The sequence below is a fragment of the Neodiprion pinetum genome, chromosome 2 (assembly GCF_021155775.2).
Source record: "Neodiprion pinetum isolate iyNeoPine1 chromosome 2, iyNeoPine1.2, whole genome shotgun sequence".
Classification (NCBI taxonomy): domain Eukaryota; kingdom Metazoa; phylum Arthropoda; class Insecta; order Hymenoptera; family Diprionidae; genus Neodiprion; species Neodiprion pinetum.
Window position 1 is genome coordinate 3094268 of NC_060233.1, and position 24100 is coordinate 3118367.

The 24100-nt window shown below is 40.0% G+C and overlaps 1 protein-coding gene across 4 annotated transcripts in view; it reads left to right on the forward strand.

Moving 5' to 3' along the window:
* The window catches only part of LOC124211547 (discoidin domain-containing receptor 2), a 95796-nt gene that overhangs the window by 9352 nt on the left and 62344 nt on the right, over nucleotides 1-24100 (forward strand). The window contains exon 2 of one of the 4 annotated variants that reach the window (XM_046610717.2): nucleotides 8859-9028. The exons of the other annotated variants lie outside the window; for them this stretch is intronic. The gene's annotated coding sequence lies outside the window, so the exon portion shown is untranslated. The remainder of the gene's footprint in view (nucleotides 1-8858; nucleotides 9029-24100) is intronic. 4 annotated transcript variants of the gene reach the window in all.

The window sequence follows — 24100 nt, forward strand, 5'->3', positions numbered from 1 at the left end:
AGAGAGAGAGAGAGAGAGACAGATTTTTGCGAGATGTGAAGAAACGGGAGAACAGAGAATGGAAGGAGGAACCCCGCGCGTGTATAGTCGTCTTTTAATTCCACTTGCTCCGGGGAATATTATTATACACATGGAGAATTCCTACCCCGCTTTCACCCTCCCCCCACCTCACTCTCTCCCTCCACCCCCAACTCCGGTCCAAATCTCATTTTTATTATTAATTTCACGTCAAAAGAAACTTGGCGTACAATCACATCGTCTTCCCCTTTCCGCCTCCCTCCCCACCCTCCCTCCTTTCCCCTCGCTCTTCGCGTCTTCAACAAAACCTCGGAGAATCCCGTATTGTGTGTATATATATATATATATATATATATATATATATATATATATACCTGGTAGGTACATACATGCATACGTGAACGAATAAAATACGGATATAAACGTTCTTCGATGGTTTATAACTTAAGCTCGCAAGAAGCTTTTCTTTTTTCTATTTTTTTTTTCTTTTTTTTTTCTCTCCTTCTTCTTCTACTTCTTTTTTTCGAACAACCGTTAAGGGATGACAAGGAGAGAGAGAGAGAAAAGAAAACGACGAATTCATTTGGTACGCGTTATTATTAGGGTGTTTGAGCGAAGAGAAAAAAAATAACAATTCGCGATTTTTCACCGTAGCACGTCGTAAAAAGTTTGTTCGGGTCGAATGAAGGGATTTTTTTTTTTTTTTTTTCTTGCGAAAAGAAGGTGAGCGTTGCACGTTTTGCGGAAGATCGCGTTCTCATTTGATTTGTTACTTTCTTTTCAGTTTTTCATTCTTTTTATTTATTTATTTATTTTATTTGTTTTTTTTTTTTTTTTTGGTAATTTACGGAGAAACACGCCTTAGCACTTGTATTGTTACTTCTTTCCTGGCTTATTTATATTCAAATCACGGATCACGATCGATAACGCAACAGTGTATCAGCCGAGAATCTTATTCGCCTGAATTAAGAATTCGTATTACATTATTGTTTAAACCATTTTACGAGATTGAATTAATAATGAAAAAGTCGTTAGATACGCCAACCGGAGATATTCGATATTAAAAGTTCGGTTCTTCTTTGCGACGTAAATTGACATTATGATTGATGCGAGGGATAACAAAGATCTTTTATTCACGATAATTCATAAATTCAAAAAAACAAATTTATATACATATATATATATAAAAAAAAAAAGAGATAAATCAACTGAGCGCGATCTTCCAAATAACGTAAAACGCTCGTCTTTTCACCGAATATATATATATATATATATATATATTTTTTAACCTTAACAAACTTTTTACAGAGTGCCGCGTGGTGGATAATTACAAATTGTATTTGTTTGCAAAGAGTGAATTCGAAATTTGTCGATTTCGGAGAGGAAAACTAATTGTAAGATAATGACAAGCAAGAAGGCAAAAAAAAAAAAAATTTTAAATTCAATTTACAAGTCAATTTTTGCGTGAAATAACAATATAGAATAATATAGAAATAATTACAATTGTCAACTGTGGTTTTGTTATAATTGATATTTGAGTGGTCCTGGTAATATTTGATGTCAACAACCCTAAGAATAAGGGCAACTTTTTCGAAATTTACTCTAGTCATTTGTTTCATCGAAATTTTCATATATATGACTCAAGAAAGCAATATTCAGATAAAAAATTCGATCTTGTTTGATTTCTTTGTTTTTTAATGACTGAAATTTATCAAAAAAAAAATAAAATAAAGAAAAAAAAATTTCATCCCTCCCTTGCAATACTACTGTAACATAAAAACTAGAAACAATCTACTATAATCATGATTATGTTCGTAAATTCTACGTTCTAAAACACCGAATTTGATGGGAAAAATCGGGACAATAAAAAAAAAAAAATCTTTTTTTTTTTTCATAGAGCTTTGTTACATGCAATAAAACGTAATAATACGTCTTACGTATCTTACGCGCTTTTAAACTGCCTGAACGAAGTCTTATCGCCTATCGCGTCTGCTTGTGTAAAGTTTATTGCAAGATTGCTCCTTCAATGAAGCATTCAACAAGCTTATAATAACGAACAATACCTGCAACACTGTATGAATTATAATCGTTTGACAAACCCGTCAATTGAAAGAATTGCATCCATTCTCAAACCACTCTCTTTTTCTCTCTCAATTCTAGATCGTACGTTCGACTAATTGATCGTAATTTCTTCGCCTAATTTCTAATAATATTCTAAATTTTCCATGCGGTTTTAAAACGTCACAAATAAACATTCGATCAATCAATCGATCAATCTCTCTCATTATTCAAGCGCGTTACGCTCTTTAAACCGATTTGTCTATAAAATAATAATACGGATAACTGGATTGTCCCATTTTCTACATATACCGAGTATGCAAATTGGGACGATTAGAGGCGTGATCGAAATTCCGCTGCACCATTCATCTCGATCTCTCGTCCCGCGACACGCGACACAGAATCCCACGGGAGCTTTTCACCCCCTGCAATCGCCTTCGGGATATTTAACCCCCTGTATATACACTAGAAACGTCAATCCCTCGTACGGACAGGTCAAGATTTTTATTTTATTTTTTTTAATTTTTTCACCCTTCTAGATAGCTCTAATAAATAAGACAATGATAATAATCGACACTTTAATCACACAAGTTGGTATTTATTTTGCCTCGTTCATGGACGTAAAAAACAAAAACCGATTGTGAGGAAAAATAATCGATCATACTCGGTTAATCGGGCAAAAAATAAACGATTTAATCGAAAATCGAGAAATAGAAAAGAAGCAGGTGAAAAAATGGGGGGGGGGCAAATTTTTTCTCGCAAATTCGAACACGCGACTTGCACTTTCGGACTTAAACTCGGTTCATCTGATATTGCATCCCTGCTGCAGGCAGTAAAAGAACTTCGTCGTAAAAATTTTAATTTGACAAAGAAAATCCGCCACCTTCGCAGTCATTTTACAAAGACTGCTTCGCTGAAGGTATCGCGAAATTAAATTCCTTCACTCTTGATCCGTATTCCGCAGTTACCAAATAGCCTTTATAAATGTTACATTTTAAACGAGGAATTAAGTTGGTGGGATTTTTTTATTTTTTTTTTTTTTACCCAGTCTCGATTACGGACTCTTTCTGCTTTAGATGCGACGCATTTTCTCTGTAACTCAGAAGTAATTATACGCGATCTCGATTTGATTTTGCGAAAATCGATTCGATCCTTCGCGCTTATAAAACTTACCGCTCGGTTGCGTAATAAATTCCAACCAACATGGGGAAATTCTAAATGAATTTGCACGCTGAAACTGAATTTTTTTTTTTTAAAAGATTTTCGCGTTGCATTTATAATCAGATATCGTGTAAAATTTTATAAATATATACATGTATTGCAAAAATATTGTGTTTGTTTGAGACGAATTGAATTTGTGGTAACTTTTATAACCTCATCTCTCAATTCTTTGCGTTTTATTGTATACGCGCTCGCGAATAATTATAAAATTTTAATTATTACCGATAATAATTTATAATCTTGAAAGAATCGATTTCCTTGTCAAACTGCACAGCCTTTCTCAGGTCTGTATTTTTAATGCATGTCACCGACGCGGATGGCGGGAAAAAAAAAAAAAAAAGGGGGAAATGAGAGACGAAGACTGGAAAGGATGGGAAGGGGGATAAGAACAGAGAAGAAAACGAAGAGAGCGGTGATAAAAGTAACGGAAAAAAAGTAAATTAATCCCTGGAGCTTTCTTCGGGTGGAATAAATTCGTTATATTATTCAGTTCCCGGGGCTGCAAACGCTGCTACCTGTATATTATATATATATATATATATATGTGTATAGGTATACAGGTTCGCTTTCGGTCCACCACCCCCTCTTCCCTGAGGGAGGAGGGCGGTGAATTAAAGAAATTGAAAATAAACAATTTATTTTGACATCTGAGGAATATGGGATGCCGTCGCAGTTATGGGTAGACGTGCGCTTCCAGGGGTGAAAGGAAGCTTGCACAGGGAGCTTTATCGGATGCTCGAAACAGGCGTTCGGGTATCCCAAAGGGGACGGTACAGCTTTTTCTTGGAAATACACCGGAAAAATGAACTTTTTCGGGATACTTTTGATCGCCGTGAAAAGGAAAGGGTCTTCATCGACGATGATCGAGAAAACGACCGAACGAAAAATCTGAAACCGATGGGACTTGGAAGACGAATGAAAAAGTTTTTAAAGAAAAATTAGCAAGAAACATGTGTGAAGAAGAAAACATTTTTTGTCTTTTTTTTTTTTTTCAAAACGCTGTACGACAAATTCCCAATTTCTAAATCGTCCGATCGGTTTCGCATTTCCTTCAACGTTCTCTTTTCGAATTCTTCACTAGGGTAAAACTCGAAAGCTCGGAAACGAATCGCATTTTAATATACAACGCCCAACCGCGCCTGAATTTTTATTGGGACTCAAGGCTTCGCACCCTTACAGAGGTAAAAAAAAGATACACACCGGATGAAACCGTGCAGGAGCGTCATCGGGGCCGACGCCCCAATATTTCGTTAATATTTTATCGCGTACCGGCCATCAAGCCTGACTCCCTTTTACCTTACATATTTATACCTACCCCGGCCCTTTTTCGAACGTCGACGAGGTGAAAGAGAAACGTAGATATCGCAGGTACGAGGTATATGTATACATATATACTCGGCTTTGTGACGGTGTCTTATTAACAATTTAACCCAGCCGAAACGAACAAAGAACCAAAAGACGCTGTGCGAGGAGAGAAGGACGACGAGTCGCAAGCTTCTGTTTGAGACGAAACTTGTAATACGACTGAATTTATCCGTCTTTCTCTTTCTATCGTTCGTCCCGTCCCAACTTTCTTCCTAATTCTGTTGTATATCTTACTTCCTTCCTTCCTTCCTTCCTTACTTCCTTCCTTACTTCCTTCCTTCACTTACTTACTCACTTCCGCATTTCTGCTCCGCAGATCAAACTCAAAGCAAGAAACACGACGTGCAGACGACGCGCCGCGTCTCGAGTCTCACGGTTATCAACCCCTTCATAACATCCCTCGATTCAACTACGAGCTCCTTGAGCTTTGTTTTGAATTACTTATCAACTTCATGCCACCTGACGAATAATAAACAACTCTCTGATAATACCGTAACATCTTCGGCGAGTAATCGCCTTCGCAATTATATCATAACGATGAGAGAAAACCTTGTATTATTCCACCAGGTCATTCTATTCGCCAACGTACGATTTATTTCACGCTCAAAATCTCGATAAAGTCGATAAGAATTTCAGCGTAATAAAGGAAAAACGTCTAAAGATAGACGTAGGTTTGGAATATGATAAATCGTATTTGCATAAAATTGAAACATATTCTCCGACACGTATCGTATCACATATTGGGTATACACAGATTTTGCATCTGACAGGATTGTTACCGGGCTGGTTGGACCGGTGACCATGTTCATATTATACGCACTGCAAAGGCAATATGTACCTATACGCTAGGATTTTATTGAGGATTGCACATCTGCCGGGGTGGTCACAGAGATGGAGGAGGGTGGTTGCATTGTGTTGCACGAGGTACTCATCCGCGTCATTGGATCCGAACTGTGGACCCTCATCCCCCCCCCCCCCCCTCGCATCTCTCTTCATATCTCTCTCTCTCTTTTACTTTATTCAATTCGTACTTGTCATCCACCTCTGTTGTTAACATTCTATTTTTTCTTTACGTGTTCATACTTGTGCAATTAGTTTCTTACTTGTGTCTCTGATTTTTTGTCCAAGCACTGGCATGGGCATAATAAACCTTATCTATCTATCTATCTATCTATCTATCTATCTGTCTATCTACCTACCTTTCTGTCTATCTATCAGTCTGCCTATCTATCTGTCTGCCTATCTATATATATATATATATATATATATATATATCTATCTGTCTATCCATCCATCTGTCTGTCTGTCTGTCTGTCTGTCTGTCTATCTATCTATCTGCCTATCTATATATCTATCTATCTATCTGTCTATCTATAATTATGTCTGTCCGTCTATCTGCCTATCTATCTACCTATCCGTCTGTCTATGTATCTAACTGTCTATCTAGCTATCTGTCTATCTATCGATCTATCTATCCGTTGAATTTTAGTGACCCATTGATTGTAATCAATTCTTTTGTTTCACCGAGGAAGGTCGGTAATGAACTCAAAACAATTGATTATCTATCTATATATCTGTCTATCTATCTATCTATCCGTCTGTCTATCTAATTATCTATATATCCATAAATCTGTCTATCAATATGTCTGTCTATCTATGTATCTATCTATCTATCTGACTGTCTGTCTATCTCTCTCTCTCTCTCTCTCTCTCTCTCCCGTATGCCTAGGATGCGTAAGGTATAAGGTGTACGCAAAAGAAACGTTGATACATCCTTTGCAGTGTGAAACTATCGTCATAGCTGCCATACATGCGATACGTACGAAGCCGGCAATAAATCTGGCAAGCCTTCGCTATTGTGAGGATCAGATTTATGAAGGAATTAATATTAGATCTAATAAAATATCACCGATATTGGATTTCGTCCCGGCGCAGTGGGGCTACCCTTCCTCCGTACGATACGTATACGTGTACCTATACTACCTTCAACCTTCAACCTTCAACCTTCAACCCTCGCCGGATGTTCTCCTGACACACATTCTATATCCAACAACGACAATCCTCGATGTTTCCTTATCGCGTTTAATCAAAACGTTTCAGGTCTATTTCCTGTCTTAGATTAACATCCGGTGTTCGAATCTAGATAATGAAAGAAACTAGATTCATTAAACATATGATTTCTCGATTTTTTTTTTTTTTATGAAACGAATACTCTGTCATAACGAAAAATTGCCTCATCGTTTCAATTAGTAATTTCATTCAGTTGCTATAAATTGGGCACTACATATTTACCTCACACATATAATGCTAGGATTTTATTAACTAATTCCCTTACATATCTACTTGTTAAATTGATTTCGTCGAATGATAAGTCTTTACGAATCGAGAAGAACATGACGATAAAAAAAGAAAAGAGAAAGATTAACTTCGCGTCGTTTAACTCTTAAATTCACGCCGTTGAATTTTCGAATTTCGAGTTCAGTATTCGTAATCACGACGTAAAGACAATCGTTCAGTTTCATTTCACAAATTTTTTTTTTTTTTCTAATCAATTGAAATTATTTTGTCGGGGTAATAATTAAATTCGATATACCTTTAATCAAATTTTGCATTTGTTAGTAAATTTGTCATCCTAATTTTTATATCAAAAGATTAAATTACTTTAGGTATAACAGGGTTACTTTATATCATTTATTCTTAATTCGAATCGACTCGTCGGGGTTTTCCCTTGGCCGACAATTTTCGATCCATCTTTCGTACCTGCAATAAGCGAGACCACATCGGAGTGTAGCGATAAGGAAGAATAAATCGGGGGGGTGGGGGGGTGAGTGCAAAAGGGAGTATTTGATGCGACGCGAGTGGTTCGAACCGAGTCGTGAATACCTTTCGGGAGGTTTTTAAGTAATGAAAACGGCGCTGGTATACAGTTTAAGAAATTGACGGGGGCTTCTGCAGATTTGCGTGGTATGCCAGATGTGACGGGCGTATTTCGTTCCCTCCGAATCTACGGATCTAAAGAGGCAACGCCAACCCCGTTATATCGTACGCGATGCAGCAACCCGGTCCGAATAATGTCATCCAAACAATATCCTCGAAACAGCAGTTATTTCAACGATATTACATTCCGAACACATGCGTGCACACGTGTTTGTCTATCACTCCCGATTGAATTTGCAAGGATATTGCCATATGCAGCCGGTCTCAGTTCCTGAAACGATTCTGGTAAACGTATTCATATTTATGATGCTGCCTTTTTGTACAACACTTTTAGACGACACCCGGATTGAGGGGAAAACGCATCGTAAAATTTCGTACGTTTTCAGAGCGAGTAAAAGTGAAAAATTTGCATAATTAAGCTCAGGGGGTGGGGGACTAGAAAGGATGAAAATGTGTTAAAAATTCAATTCAACTTTATAAACTAGTTAAAATAAAATATGCGAATTCTTTTTTTATTTCTAAATGATTTGTCTGATATTTTTTTCGATGAAAATCAGCGGTTTTTTAGTCGCACATAATTGTGTTTTTCTCTAAATAACGTTTTCTCATTAATTTTGCCACGACAACTCAAAAACGCTCCAAGATACGACGTTGATTTCTGTTTTTCAAAAAAAGATATCAAACTTTCTCTACAAGGCGAACCAACGTCCGTGTCAAAAAATTAAATCTTTTATTCCTGCGTCAATGAAACAAATATCGTCCATTTATCCAAGTTTTTCAAATTTTAGCCACCATTTTTTTGTAATTTCGAAGTTTTGCCAAGAAAATAAATTTCAAAATTCATCACAGACGATTTTGCCAGCGTTATTACTCGCTATCGTTATGGAAAATTTCTTTTACCCTACAGAAGACTATTTCATTAAAAATTTAATTACACAAGAAGAATGTTGTAATAAAAAATGTTTTTCTTAACTTTAGTCGATTCAATATTCCATGAGGACTTTTTAAACTAAACACGGCAACTCGGGACGCCGCTACTCGTAATTCGAAAATTTACTTATCCTCTCTTTCTAATATGCCAATCATAGGTATCGCCGAATTTGCAACAGTGGTTTTCAAATTTCAGTCAGAGAAAATCCCGGAAATACATTCGACTATAACTAGTAAGTTGTCACCGTGGAGGTCTAACGCTCTGCCAATCGTTATTCATTCACCGATTCATATTAATACTTGTATTTGAAAAAAAAATTTTCCACCAGGCTCTCTAGATTTTCCAAGGCATTGACGAGGGTTTGGTTGAGAAGGTGCCCTTTAAGGGTGCCGTCGGATGAATTTCCAGAAGCCGAATGCGGCTGAGCCGGGATTCAGGCCATATTGCTACCGATACGGGAGGCAGGAACTGGCACACGTTTTCCGTCATACGTTATAAGTACGTACGTGTGTATACACACACACACACACACACATGTACATATATATATATATATATATATATATACACATATACGTATTATGCGGCTTGACGGCGATAAATGTCGGCGGTGTGCCGGTTAAGATGAATATTCCTGACGGTTATACATTCCAAACTGTATTCATATTGTATACGCGTATATTCGCGAGATGAAATGTGGCTGCCTTACGTATACATATATATATATATATTGAAAGTCTCAATATTGGAGGTGAAAGGAATATTTTTACCCTAAACCTTAATTCTAGCGTTAACATAAACCGTAATCCCCATTTCCGTTCATTTCTTATTTCCTTTCTTGACGGAATTTTTACAAATTAAGATACGCAAGTGAAATTTTAGCCCTACGATTATACGTATATGCTGCAAAGTCGCTGGTTTTTTTTCTTTTTTTTTTTGTTTTTCTGTACACGGTTTTGAACAAGAAATGATGTACCATCACCGTGACGAAAAATAATTCAGGAAAAATCTTCGCTGTTTTCGAAATTGATATTTTTTGATACAAACAAGAGTGTCGGAAAATCCATGCGCGAAGTTGTTCGAAATAGTCGAAAGGAGATTTGAAACAATCTGAGGATTCTGATTGTAGTGAATTATTGTCTGGTTGACATTTGTGTAATTAAGGAGTTTACGTTTACGTTTTTAAATAAATTAAAACCACTAAAAAGCCGTTTTTCGTACTACCAAAGCTCTTCAATTTCATGTTTTATGACGTCTACGATCATGAAATATAATTCTAGAAGTAATGAAAGTAGCAGAAGTGAGACAGAAAAGTAAACAAACTTTCACAGTAATGTGGTTTGTATATTCGTGTACAATCATTTTCCGACATGGGACGTCACACTTCTTATCCAAAACCATGAAAAAGAAAAAATCATCGGCTTTCCAGCATATGTGTATGGTAGGGATAAAATTTGACTTGCGGGTCCCCTTAAAATTCAACAAAATCGTTGAATTCTCGCGTAAGTACGAAAAAACGAATAACAATTTTAATTGGCTGTTTCTTTTTTCCACTGTAAATTTTACAGATTATTGTTTTTAAAAGATAAAGTGCATCTGTGTTGCTTTCCGCAGTATCGTTAGCCTTGACTTAATAGACGGTGTGCACTTTATACGTAAACGGTGAAATAATACACGAGAAGAAACAAACGGAAACAAAAAAGCTGCAGAAGAGTGTTGCAGGTTTTTCAAAGTGAAAAGATGTAAGCAAATAAATCAAGGCGAAAAAGTAGAGGAGGTAGAAGGCGGTAGAAAAGACGTTACGACAATATTTAAATCTCGGTTTTTCAAACGGAGAAAAAGATAAGGAGATATTTGGTTAAAATTATTCCGTTCTCAATTATTTGTTCATATTTTTTATTTATTTTTTTTTCTATTTGTTTTTTCTTCTCTGAACGGTAAATCATAAACAATTGTATGTTTATGTTATACGTAGCAAGTGTAAACTCCTGCAGTTGGCCCGTTTGATAATTTACGCGTAGGGAGGCATGCATTCGGTGTTTTTCTTGGACAGTGAAAACATCGCACCGGAAAAACGTCTGTGCTTACACGATTAAAGGAGAATGCATGGACCCACACTATGTCCTATAATATATAAGTAGAATACGAGAAGCGAGTGAAAGCGTAGAAAGTCTGTTTTGTATTTTTCCCCAACCTGTTGTATTTCATAGACCGCGAATCGCTGCAAGAAAAGCACAAGTTTCTGCTGAGAAAAAAGAGAGAGAGAGAGAGAAAATAAGGGATAAAAAAGAGGGAAAAGTTGATTGCGAAGTGGGAGATGAAAGATGAAAGGTGAAGGATACGGGGGGTGAGGGAATGGAGAGATCGGAGTAATAGATAACCAGACGAAAAATACCCCATGGCCCGCACTGCTTTATTCGCGAGAACGAAAATGGTACGCCTGTAACTTCGAGACGACGTCTCGTTACCTCTCTAATTGTCAGAAAAACGTCAACAGTTAATCGACGTCTTGAGGTCGTGAATTTTTTCTTACATCTTGAAAAATTTAGGGCCGTTCTAGAAATGCGAGAGCCGAGTTCTAGGGAATTTTTGTTTTTCCCTAAGTGAGATCAGGACAGAAAACGATCAGCTTCGAATCCCTTTATACGAAAACCCAAATGTTCTTTATAATTGTTCATTACTGAAAATCAATCACCGTTATTAAAATCAAGGACCGTTGTAGAAATACGAGAGCCGAGTTCTAGGGGATTTTTGCTTTTCCCCGAAAACAATCAGCTTCGAATCCCTTTATACAAATATCTAAAATGTTCTTTGTAATTTTTGATCACCGCGATATCGTCGAGTGAAAAATATATATATACAAGTAACATATATAGGAAAGTTCGCAACTGGGACGGAGATTTTTCACTCGTTTCAAGAAAGGGAAGAAAGAGATTACAAGGTAAATAAAGAAAGGAATCCTCTTGTGCATTGCGTGGATCAGCATCTGGATAACGTTTACGTTTAGAGAACCATACAGAGCGTAAGTGGGTTCATAGACGTATTTGTTTATTTTACGTTTTTACCCTCCTTCTTCCAACAGGGGGTTGAGAGGATAAAGAGAGGAGAACGACGATTCCGGGGGTGGAGTAAACAGCTCGTGAGTCGAGCAGCTCGCGTTATCTCATACAGCAGATGTGTTACGAGTCGCGCGTATAATATAAACGTGCACCGGTGAACGAGGGTGTACAGTGTGGACCACATCCATGTTTTATGACCGGTCTAATGCATAATGCCGGATTATTTGTCTTATCTACCATGCATCGCGCGTATGAATATTATACACAAGTTGTTACAGCATATACCATGGAACCGTAGTACCATGGAACGTCTCTCCAGCTACCCATAACAACTCGTCATCTGCCGCGTTCCATACGCAACACACACATACACGAGGCAAAAACAAGCCCCTGTTACACCGCATGTGCTTCGAGTACCACCATTGCACCATGAGAACGCTTTGGGATTATTTGTACACACCGTAGGAGTATTAATTCAGGCCACGTACGATCTGCGCTTCGTTTATTGACAGTTCTCCTTCTACGCGTACCTACTTTCGAAAGTATCCAACCGTCCGCTGAACTCCGTCACTATTATCGACATTATTGCTTCTTTACCATCAATTGTTCACAACTCAAAAAGACGCCAGGTGCAGCACGGATATCATCGAATCTACCGATGACTTTTATACATTCGTAACAAGTTCACATGGTCTTCCAATTGAGACGCAGGACGTTGGGTTGGTTTATAAGCTTCTTTTAGTCCAAGTCAATGGTAGAGCTTGACTAAAATCCGATGTTTCTGACCATGTATACGACCGAGCTTCAGACATTTGACAAAACTTCCATCACTTTGCAGACCTTCGGAAGTTTCCTTCATTGCACTTCAGTGACTGGACTGTAAACGTCGTCCATAAAATGTACAGACCACATGTCAACGGTCGTGATGTTCCAATTGAGACGTAGGACGTTGGTTTGTTTTATAAGCTTCTTTTCGCCGAGTTCAATGGTAGAGCTTCACTAAAAATACGATGTTCCAGACCATGTACGACCGAGCTTTTGACATTTGACAAAAATTCCATCACTTTGCAGACCTTCGGAAGTTTTTCTCATCGCACTTCACCGACTCGGTGTGTGAACGTCTTTTACAAAACGTGGAGTCCTACACGTCAACAGTGCTGATTGTCAGACTGCGTGAAATGACGGTACGCGTTCGGTGGAGAATTTCTGAGGGAATTTTGGCTGCAGTGTAGAACCGACGTTTGGGTGCGATATTGGCCATCGTGCTGGATTCGCGAGCGTTGGTCGAACCGGCTCTAGCTCACGTCAGCGTTAGGGACCCATTAGCTAATGGCCACACCGCAAGCCAGCCATCTGCCCGTATATATACCTTACCTATACTCGCGTCGCTTTTATTCGACGATTACCACCGACGCGAACCTCGTCCTGGTACTACGGTGGTGTTCTATCGAACTGGCTTGTCGCCTGGCCCACCTGGCGCACATTTTTGCCGAGATGATGCCCAGGTGTGTGGGTACGTGTATTATACACAGTTGACAATTTACTTTTCAACTTTGACTTACTTTTTAACCACAATTATTATTATACTTTTCTCATGTACACGTTCCTTTTTCATCCAGAATCCATTCTTTCCCATACGTTACAAGCAAATCCCGTAGCGGACCTTTGTAAATTTTTTTTCATCAATTTTTTCAACTCGTTAAGATTTTGCGCACGATGAAATTGAACGGAGCTTCTTTGAAAGTATCGTTAAGTAAGTAATTCAAAAGTTTTGTCAATTCTTTTTCTTTCGTGTCTCTCTATCAATATCAAAGTTCTTGGAGAATAGTCACTTTTACTTAAGAAACGAGTTAGTTAAAAGTTTGCCCTTGTTGCACAGCGAATGCAGACTTGAAATTTTATAAGCTTCTCGAGCATTGAGCTTTGGTGGTTTTTGGTAAGAATTTTGGTAATATGTCAGTATTCAATTCTCCCACTACGAAAAAATTCTCAAATAATTTCTGGGCCTAATCATTCGTCTTGCAGATAACAAAACGACGGAAATTTTCTTTTTTTTTTTTCTTTCTATGTCAACGCCAGAACAAAGTGCTCGAGCATTCTTCAAACTCTTTTTGGTCCGTCAATCGTCGGTCAAAACGATTGATCCGGCATATTTTCGTTTCTCATAATATCCTTCTATTCGATAGAGATAATTTTCGCTAATTTACGATTCAAAAAACGTCGTCGGCGGTCCTGAGACGCAGGTATAAACACGCGCATCACGTGTATTTTCATCTTCTTTATTCTTGATTGGGTAATTTCGAAGACTCGTTGAAAAGGAGATAGATTAAAAACACGAGGCGGAAGGAAAGTGGTAGGAAAAAAAAAACAAGAAAACGACCATTCCCACGACTTTAAACGTTACATGGGGCTTTGGGTGGGCTTCGAGGCGCGCGCCGCATATAAAAGCACGCGGTTTGATGGAGGGCATCACCATTTTTCTCCTTATTCCATCTCCTCTCGGACGGTTCTCCTCTGATCGCAAAGAAAGCGAACGAAGGAGTCAATTCCCGGATCCGAAACTCGCCGAGTCCGAATGCTCGTTAACGTCTACCGAATAGATAGTAAATTATATTCACATAGGACAAGAACATAACTTGCATATACATTACGTATATAATTATAATGTAATTGCGTAAATATATATCCTGCATTAGAAAACGCACGGGAATAAACAATTAATTATGCAGCCGGTTAAACGGCCAAAGAATTATCGAAAATAATCGATTATTTTTTCCCGATTAATTTTTCGGATCTTACAAATTCGATTATTTTTCCTCGCGATCTATTTCATTAAAGTGTCAATTATTATCATCGTCTTACTTACTAAGTACGAATCTGATATCATAAGTGAAAGAAGAATGAATATTTTTGCTTGAAATTGAAAAATATTCTTAAACTAAACTATAAATTATCGAAAAACTTTTCCGCTATTCAGACTACGTACTAAACTTTACGAAATTTTGGATTCAAATTCATAGTTTGAATTTTTTTTGGGTTGGATTAATCGACGCATCGTTTATTTTCAGCTCAGTGTGCGATCGCTTTATAACAAACGTATAAAAGTTATTTCACCGAGATTTTCTCTTTCCTAATCTCTCGTCGATTCTCGATCATAATTGGCAGGCAGAGGCATTTAATGCCAGGACTGCCGACTGACTGACTGATCGTTTGATTCCGAGACCTTTGAACGTGTCTGTACGTACAGCTCACGCGTCGATCATTGATCACCCGGGTTTTTGTATGATTTCACAACTTTGGCCAGCAGAGAAGGAGAATATAACGCGCGTACTACTAGAATGGTAATAATAAGAAGAATATGCGGCCGGATGATGAAGTGGAAATGTTTATTTCTCAGAAACTCGGAGTCACCGACCGCGCAACGTAGGTTCAACTTGGAGGGCTCAGCTCTCACCATTCATCCGTTCACTATTCCCTAATTATCGTCCTGCATCCCGTGCCAAGCGGACGTTCTCGAATAAATAGGTATCTGACCAACGCGAGCTAGCGTCGTTAGGCGATAATAAAAAATATACGACGCTGAACGAGCTTTGACAAACGGGGACAGCCTGCGTTCGCCCATTTTCCCATCATCGTCGTTATCATTATTATTATTGTTGTCATTTTAATAATTCACGCAAAGCGCGTTGGGTGAAGGTTGGAGAAAAACGGAGAAAAATGGAGAAAACCTCCCTCTGTGACATTTTATATCTATACCAATATACAAAATGGATAAAAAAAAAACGGTAAAAGCCTTGTGAAATTTATACCTACATTCTTCGTTGCTTGTAACAGTTGTGATGTACAAGTTTTTGAAAATGTCCCTCACAACGTCAGAGCCTGGTGTTGTCGGCGCTATTTTGTCGTCACGTAACCTAAGTTTTTAATTTTAATAAAGGGGAATCTCAATTTTTGGTGTTACAAACTAATCGCGTCACGTTAATTAATGAAACACAATCGATAATGTATATCTGTTGCGTTATCCGCGTGCAAAAAAACGTGGCAAAAAAGTTAACTAGCTGTCAGCCTGATTGAATTGGTTTGATGTTTTTTTCCACCAGAGGACGCATCGCTAAGTGACAATCCCAATAGTCGTTGAAATGAATCTTTCGAAAAACTCATTGTAAGAAATAAAGAAACTATGAGACAAGAGGGTTTGTAAAAATTATTAGAAGGGAACCTGGAATGAAATAAGTCCTGCAGGATGATTCGCGAAAGTGCAGTCGTATCGAGGTTTAAAAGTTGGCTCTGGTTCCGCTCTTCGTCTTCTTGTTCTTCTTCTTCTTCTTCTTCTTCTTCTTCTTCTTCTTCTTCTTCTTTCAGCAGAGCATCCCGCCGTCGTCTGAATAGTAAATAAGAACGCGGGTTCCTATCTTCTCTCTTCTCTCGGCGAGTTGTGATCCAGCTCCGTAGCCGGTCTCGCGTTCATTTTAACGAAGAATGCCAAGAACGAGGCGCCCTTCGCATATAGCGCGACATTGTTCAAATTGCGGAGAGTAGAGACATCGATCACGCCGCGGTTCTCGGCCTCCGGGGAGCCGCTCGACCCGACGGTGAAACGTACGCGTCGCGACGCCGAAGCCGACGTCGACATCGAGGAGGACAGCAGGTGGGGAAAAACCCAACGTCGGTTTTCATCCCCCCACCTCCCACCCCCGAACCACCATTGTCTCGAAGTCGCTATTGCTCCCACATATATATATATATATATATATCGGACAATTTTTACCGCCGAGACAGACTTCGCGGATCACGAAGGGCGAAGGAAAATGGAAAAAAAAGCCTACGAGCTTTTGTGTAGGTACTACAGCTTTCCAAGTCCGTGCGAACGGTTGCGTTTCTTATACACAGATATACATGCTTAACCTACGAATGTATATTCTTCGGGGAAAGACGTATTCACTGATTGCTTTTTCACTCCGGGGTTATACTTTTGTGCAACGAGTATAAGAATTTTGTTTCTATTTAATTTTTTTTTTTTTTTTTGTTCATTTCTTTTACAGGACTATTCCGTAGACCGTGGAAAATCGCTAATCATCTACCGAGGGGTTTCATTTTACGGTGTCCATAATCAGTTGCTTTCGTTTCAGGACTCTTGAACGACTCGGAATTGCGTTTCACGACGAAATGAAAAGAGTTCTGAAAAAACTTGTAGCTCTACATTTTGCCCGGCTTCTAACATATGATATAGATATTAAATGTTCTTTTACTTTCATTTACCTTTTCGTTGATCGGTTTTTTTTTTAATATTTTTTTTTTTTTTCTGCGTCTCTCTCCTCCTATTTTTTGGAAAGAAAGATTTCGACCTTGTCGTATATATATCTCGAAATATCAGATTCCACGTATCTGAAATGCGAAACAGGATTTAACAATAACGTTCTATACACTATTCTGAAAAAAAAAAAAAAAGCACCGCAAGAAATGTTCATTCGAAACAGAAATAAAGAAATGCATTGCAGTGTTTTTGTTCGAAATTGAGTCAAGCTATTTTTCGCATTTGAGATACGTGGACTTTGATATTTGGAAATATATACAAAAACGTGTAAAGCGACCAGGGCTTCTCCTTAAATCTCTCCATCTCTCTCTTCGAATCTTTGTCCTCCGCAACTTTCATTACCACCCAAGATATGGCGTGTGCCGTAGGGCTACAAAGCCCAGCAAAGAGGGGTGCAAATTCTCTTTACCAACCCTCAGCCGAGCTTCTTCTTTCCAGAATTATACGAGAATCGCGGTGGAAGTAGTATAACTAATTAATCCTTTTAACAACGGTCAAATTTAATTAATCCTAAAGTTATGCGGTTGGAATAACCCGACGAGAGCCGCGCTTCCAACTTTTCTCGCCGATCCTCAAACCCCCTTTTCATCTACAGAATTTTAAAAACCACCTCTGTTATAACGTCGCGACGGAACTGGCAGTAATTTTTGGTATCTCTAATAAGAGGTTAATCGCCCGTCTGATTAAAATTAATATTCGCAGGAGGATTCGTATTGGAACAAGTAATATTTATTAACGAATACAGAGCTATTAAATATCTCAACATTACGCGTCCTCTTTACGAATTGACGCCGGCCATGGAAAAGGTTGGTTATTCAGAGATAATATCTCACGCACGTATCCCTGTGTCTAACTTCTCCAACGGACCTTGGTCTAACTATTTTTAAATTCATGCTACAACACATTTTTGTCCAACGACATATTTCCTCGAATTTTTTTCCCCTTTACTTTTTTTACTCACCACCCTTACAATTCGGGAATTACCCTTCGCTGTGTGTTGCCCGCCGCAAACCGCCGACTAAGAGACCCGCGGCTCGTTCCTGGGGATGCTGAGCTTGCGAACACGTGTATCTACATCCACCCATACATGAATGCATTGCGGCGGGTCGGTACATGCAAAACCAACTCGGGCACAGCGTGCCGCCCTTCCTTATATTCCCGCCCTCCTTCTCGTTATTACATTATATTCCCGTTGTTTTACCGCTATTACTATTATTACAAGCGTGTTCGAGGGGGCTGGGCGTTCCGGCTGCTTTAGCCCAAACGGCGTCTATTCATTAATTACGAATGTACAGGTATAACGTATGTATGTACACATTGGGACAATAAATCTGAGATCGGTAATTTTTTTCACCAGACAGTTATGTTGGCAACACAGAGAAACCTACAGCGCCACAGTCGGCCGAGCGTGTAACAAACTCAATCTCGATAAACGTAACATAACCCATGACCGTCGATTCTAGCCTGAGAATACCGCGAGAATAATGACTTATTGGATTGACACAAGCCCTCTTTTCGGATTGAGGTTATCCCCACACTGGTCAACCTTATCGATCATCGATACTCGGTAAGATGTCGGTATCGGGATCGATACGCAGAAGCGGCTTTATATATCTACTTATTGGATATGTTGAATTATAAGCACAATTATTTTACACGGTTGAATCTAAAATGCGAGAAAATATGTATAACGATTAACGTTCGATCGGATTTCAATTTTATAGAAGCAAAACAATTACCGGATTAAAAATAGATAGAGGACGGTACTCGGATTTCAATATTTGTCTTTCAAGATCTACTCGTTTTTTTTCTGTAGTTTTAATTCTCCGCCGTGTCGTGACTACTCTAATTACACGTATTCGTGACAATCGTATTGCACGTCGTCTGCTAAAATATAATCCGCAAAGCTGCTGTTTAGCAGGGTGACCAGCTGTTTGTAACCTCAAAAATCGACAGTTGTCGGTGGTAGTTGTGCTCAATTCGCAACTGTCGAAATTTTCAAGGTTAGGGACAGTTGGTCACCCTGGGAAACAGCCGCTTTCGGATTTCAGCGCGTGAGGGTTAAATTTTAGCAGAGGACGTACACCATGCAGTCGTTAGAAATTCACTCTGCATACATCTATTGATGAAACAGACTTTCTTCTCATGTCAATTTCAACGAGGACAAGTGTTTCGTGACTCGAGTCACGTAGCGTGATAGAAGCACGGGGCATATTCTGCGGTCAGGACGCGCGAACGGTAAAATCACCGTACAGAAAGAAGGCGGAGGAGATGGCGTCGGGAGTATAATAGCGATGAAAAGAATGATATCGTGCGACTGAATAACCCATCGTCGTTAGCGAGACCGAGGTAGACGTCGGTGGTGAGCGTAAAATATTATTATAACAAAACGCAGGCAGACTCGCCCTTCTCAAAATCCCCCCTTACCGCCTTTACTCGACTAAACAGTAATGAGTTCCATTTCAGCGTTTTGCACCGCGCTTCCTTTAATACCCTCGGAGCCGGGTTTTCAACAAGTGTTAAGTTGTACGGAGGGCATAAGGCATAAGGCGGCGTAACGAGGTCGCCGAGCATTGAAAGCGGCTCGCGAAGCGTCGAGGAACAACGAGAACCGGCCAACCCTCCGTCCTCCTAGGAAACAACCGGCGAAACCGTAAAAGTTAATGAACGAAGGAAATAACTGTTACGAAGAATCTCTCCTCCAGTCGGTTCGCCGACTCCGGCTGCAGAGACGCTATAACAAACGGATTGAATTTACTCCGCTTGGAGTGATATTAACAGGGGTGAGGAAATCGAGGCTTTAAGCGGCGCCGGTTCTACTTCGATTTCTTCGAGTCACTTCTAGCCGTGGTGTGAATATACATGGTGTACATAGAACTCCTACGACACGCCATTTTCTTCGAGATAAGAGCCTTTAAGTAATTTTGTACCAACTGTCTAAAGAAATCCCTATATTGTTAGGGAATTTTTTTTCTTGTCCGAACGATACCGTGTACGGAGTTTAAAAGACCCGCTCATTTTTTTTCCCACGCAGATCTCAACGTCAAAAAAATTAATCACCACCGATCTAGGGTATTTTCATGCCGTTGGTACCGAATTTACTTGAGGGGGGAAATAGGTTTAGGACTACGTTTTTTTATGTACCTAATTGTCATTCCTTTCTTGCCAAAAAAAAAATCATGAAAATCACTAAAAAGAACGTAGTTCTAAACCTGTTTCCCCACTTAAGTCCAGTCCAGCGCGAGAACGAAACTGTTTTAGAAAAAGACGTTGCACTCCTAGGCACACCATGTTGGACCATATATAACACCTGGAATTCAGAGGCTTCGGCGAAGCCGCAAGTATGCCAAGTAGCGCCCTCTGCGCGATTCAAAAGGAAGTTCAACAAAAAGTTATTCGCTATTTTTGCCGTATCCCAACGGCCGCCGTACTTCGCGCAGCGACCTTTTAATAGACGCTCTGCAACAGCATTGCGATACATCACAGGTGGTAGCCATCAAGACCGGCGACCTTTGATAATGGATGCAATAAACGTACGCGGGAAAATCTTCTTCGTACCAGCGATAAACCGCGGCGCAGGCTTCCTCGGGTGGGTGGATGGGCACTTGGTGTGTGTATACTGTATACGTTATACTGGTGTACAGTTGGAGGTTTTATGGTTTCGTGACATACGGTTATTACCGGCAGTCCTCTCTCTATCCCTCTCGCAAAGGGCGAACGACCATCTCGAGCCACCCCCATCCACCCTTCTTACCGTTTCACCTTTTGCTTTGCTTGCCTAGTTTGTAGAGACCTGGCAAGGCGGTTGCTGATAAGAAACTTGATGCCCATGATACGGTTTTCAACTAGGCAACACGCTGCCGAATCTACATTCGGAAAAATGAACACAGTTGTCTAGGCGTTTTTGATTCATCCAAGAATGCATTTCATTGATCCGGTACCGGGGGGTTGAAAGTTGAGAAGAAAACATTACGTATAAAATCCTAGTTTTAAATTGTCAACTCTTGACTTGAAATTCTAATTCAACGAAGAGAAGAAACCCCTCTACAGTCTACACCATGTCATCAAGATTATTATTCGTAACGATATCCTTGCGTCTTACATTTGGGTTTCTCTGTATCTCGGATGTTTTCTAATGTTTAAAAATTTCTATTTATTAAATAACTAAAAATGTTGTATTGCAAACTATCGGATCATCAAGTAGAGATGTTAAACTGATTCCGTGAATTTTTTTAATAGTTTTTCGACACTGCTAAGCGGGGTGTGAAAAATTGCCAAGAACGATATCCTGATAGACGGCTGATTGCGTAATCAAAAACACACGACATAGGGTTATAGAACAGTGTAGACTTTTTTGATTTTTCGTCAATCATACTGCATTTCGCGCTATTTTAATCTAGAGGTCCGAAAAACGAACCAATTCAGAGTATTTAAAAAGCGTTAAAAAAAAAGGGAATATAAAAATGTGCGCATAATTGCGTCAAAGTATACCTACAACCAAGGAAGAGATTGATTGCACGGTATACTGAGGAACCGGAATTAAGAAGGCTACAACGAAGCTGAGAACTGGATACCGGAAACAGTTGAGTGCGGTGTTACACGTACTACGTAAACCAAGAGGATTTTGGTAGTGGTGGTGTGGCGGGGGGATAAGAGATGTGAAAAAGGGTGTAACGTCGAGTCCGGAAAAATAGAGGATCAGAAACGGAGACGAGGAGAGAATAAAGCGCGTGTAGCCCAAGTGATAAATGGTAATTGCGCGCGACCTGCAGCGCAGCGCGAGGAGAGTTCGGTGCTCACTTATGGAACGGAGGCGAACACGATGAACACGACAAACACCCGTTCCTCATTAGAAGCTTGTTAGAGCGCGGGTGACGGAAGGACCGTCTTCCTCCTCATCGTCTTCGTCATCGTCGTCGTCGTCGTCGGTGGGACCGCGTCTTCGAGTCCCACCAGGTCGCCTTCGTCGTCGCCGTCGCTAACGGCGGCGATGACGGATTCGCCGCGGCCCTCGACCCCTGCTGCCTGGAGGTAACGAACCCAACGAACGATCTCCGGGACTTTTACGACGCCGCTTGGCCGTCGCAACGCCTTTTCGAATGCGCATTAAGGACGAATGGGATCCGTAGTTTGAATCGAAAGTTAAGAGGAGGAAAAAACCGTTTATACATTCTCCAAGAAAGGTGTTTGCGATCGTTGTAGTGAATACGAACGAAACAACATATCTTATATGCGATGGAAATGGGTTTGAGCGAATTTACACGACGCATGCTGTGATCAACGTCAAATGCTTCAGAAAAGGTTTGTCACGGTTCGAACGTTCAAACTTTTCAAATTATGGTATTTTTCATACGATTATAATAGTTTTCGGATTATTTTTATCGACATAAAGGTATCCAGTAATTGACCGAAATAACATTTGGTAAATAGTTACGTCTAGAGTGGTTAAGAATAGGTTTATAAATACTCGTCAATGATTATCAACGATACCTAATGTAAGATTTCTTGAATATTTTTGTACAATTTGCAGAGATCTGACCAGTGGAAAAAACAAGTCCGAAAACATTTTTCGCGCGTCAAAAGCACCAGAGTTTAATCATTTGAAACGTTCTAGCCATAAACTCCTATCTCGAATTCTCGATATCTTAGCTTCTGTTATTCGAATTTACTCAAGTTCACTTCAAAAAAATTCAAATTGTGAATTTCTCGATGACTAAAACCAATTGCTGGATGGTGCGACACTACACATTTATTTTTTGGTAATTTTAGAACCAAGGTTCAAACAGATACAACCAAAAGAGGTCAATAATTGGTACAGGGTTAATAACTGGTATACTAATCTTACCGGATATTTTTGATTCAAGCTTGAAATCCCATTTGCATGCTTACACTCTACACTCCTTTTCTTTACTTGAGCACCACTGCTCAAGTATATTGTAAAACGTTTCCCAGTTTTGAATTGCACCGATTTCTCTTCATCCTCGGTGGAGCCTCGGTCAGATTCGGATTTCCAGACATTTCCGATCCAATAATCGAGCGAAGCTCGTCGGCCCGCAGGACGACCGAATTTCGTCGATATCGAGAATGTCGAACCGAGCTTGCAGTTTGCGGAGCCCTACTAATTTCCTCTCCACGTCCCAAATCCCGGCCGATAATAATACAAACGTGGGCCATAAACACAGCTCTCGGAATTATGGGACGTTACAAATTTACCAGGCACGCCTGTAACAGAGGCTCCGTATAATATCCTGCTACGGGGAATAAATCATCGTGGAATTGGCTAGTTACGCCACATGGTCCTTCGGCTTTGGAGCACCGGTCTTAGTAGGACTTAGTTAGCATCCCCCGGCTTCAGTTTCGCACAAATTGGCGATCCGGCGCGGCCTAAGGTGGTGGGTAATGGAGACAGCGAACCGTCCGGCCGTCGAGATCAGTCAGACTCGTTGGGTAGAACAGACTGCTGGATCATTGGGAGGCATTGTTCTGCCGTCAAAACCTCAAGACACCGGCCATCAGCCACCCAGACCGAAATTCGAAAGCTGGACGAGGCTCTGACAGACGTTATTCTTGACGGGCGGCTCTCCACCTTCCTCAAGTGCTTTTCATCCCGAGCAACGACTTCGTACAGATAACGAACCAGCACACTCTCAACGGAGTCTGTCATTCTCCCACGGTGAACGCGACCGGTTGACTTGAGATGAAGACTTCCAAGGCAGAGTCTCCCGATTCAAACTACGCGCAAAATATCACTCCATCTCTTCGGAGCCTTCCAAATTCTCTTAAACACTCCAACGTTTGTTCGTCTCCTTATGCTTACTTGAGCAAGATCGATGTTACGCTGCACCGTATAATGATGCCTGGCTCCAAGTGGAGGCTTGTACCGTCAGGTTGCCGGGTACTCGTCGAGTTATTACTCCTCCGTTGAAATAGATTCGAGACTCTCGTGCTTTCATTCAGATACGGTAATTGGACCGATGGAGCATCGGAATCGCATTCGGAAAAAGAAAACGTTGAGGGATCAACCACAACCAAAGAAAATATCGCACTTATACTCAACCGTCGCGGTAAGAGTGACCAGTGTTACCAGTACATTAGGTACAATTATACTGGATTCAGTACTTTTCGCTCCATTCAATAGGTCAGTACGCCTTCCGTAAACCTCGTACAATTGTGTGGTGGTGGTCTCTTCAACGTTTA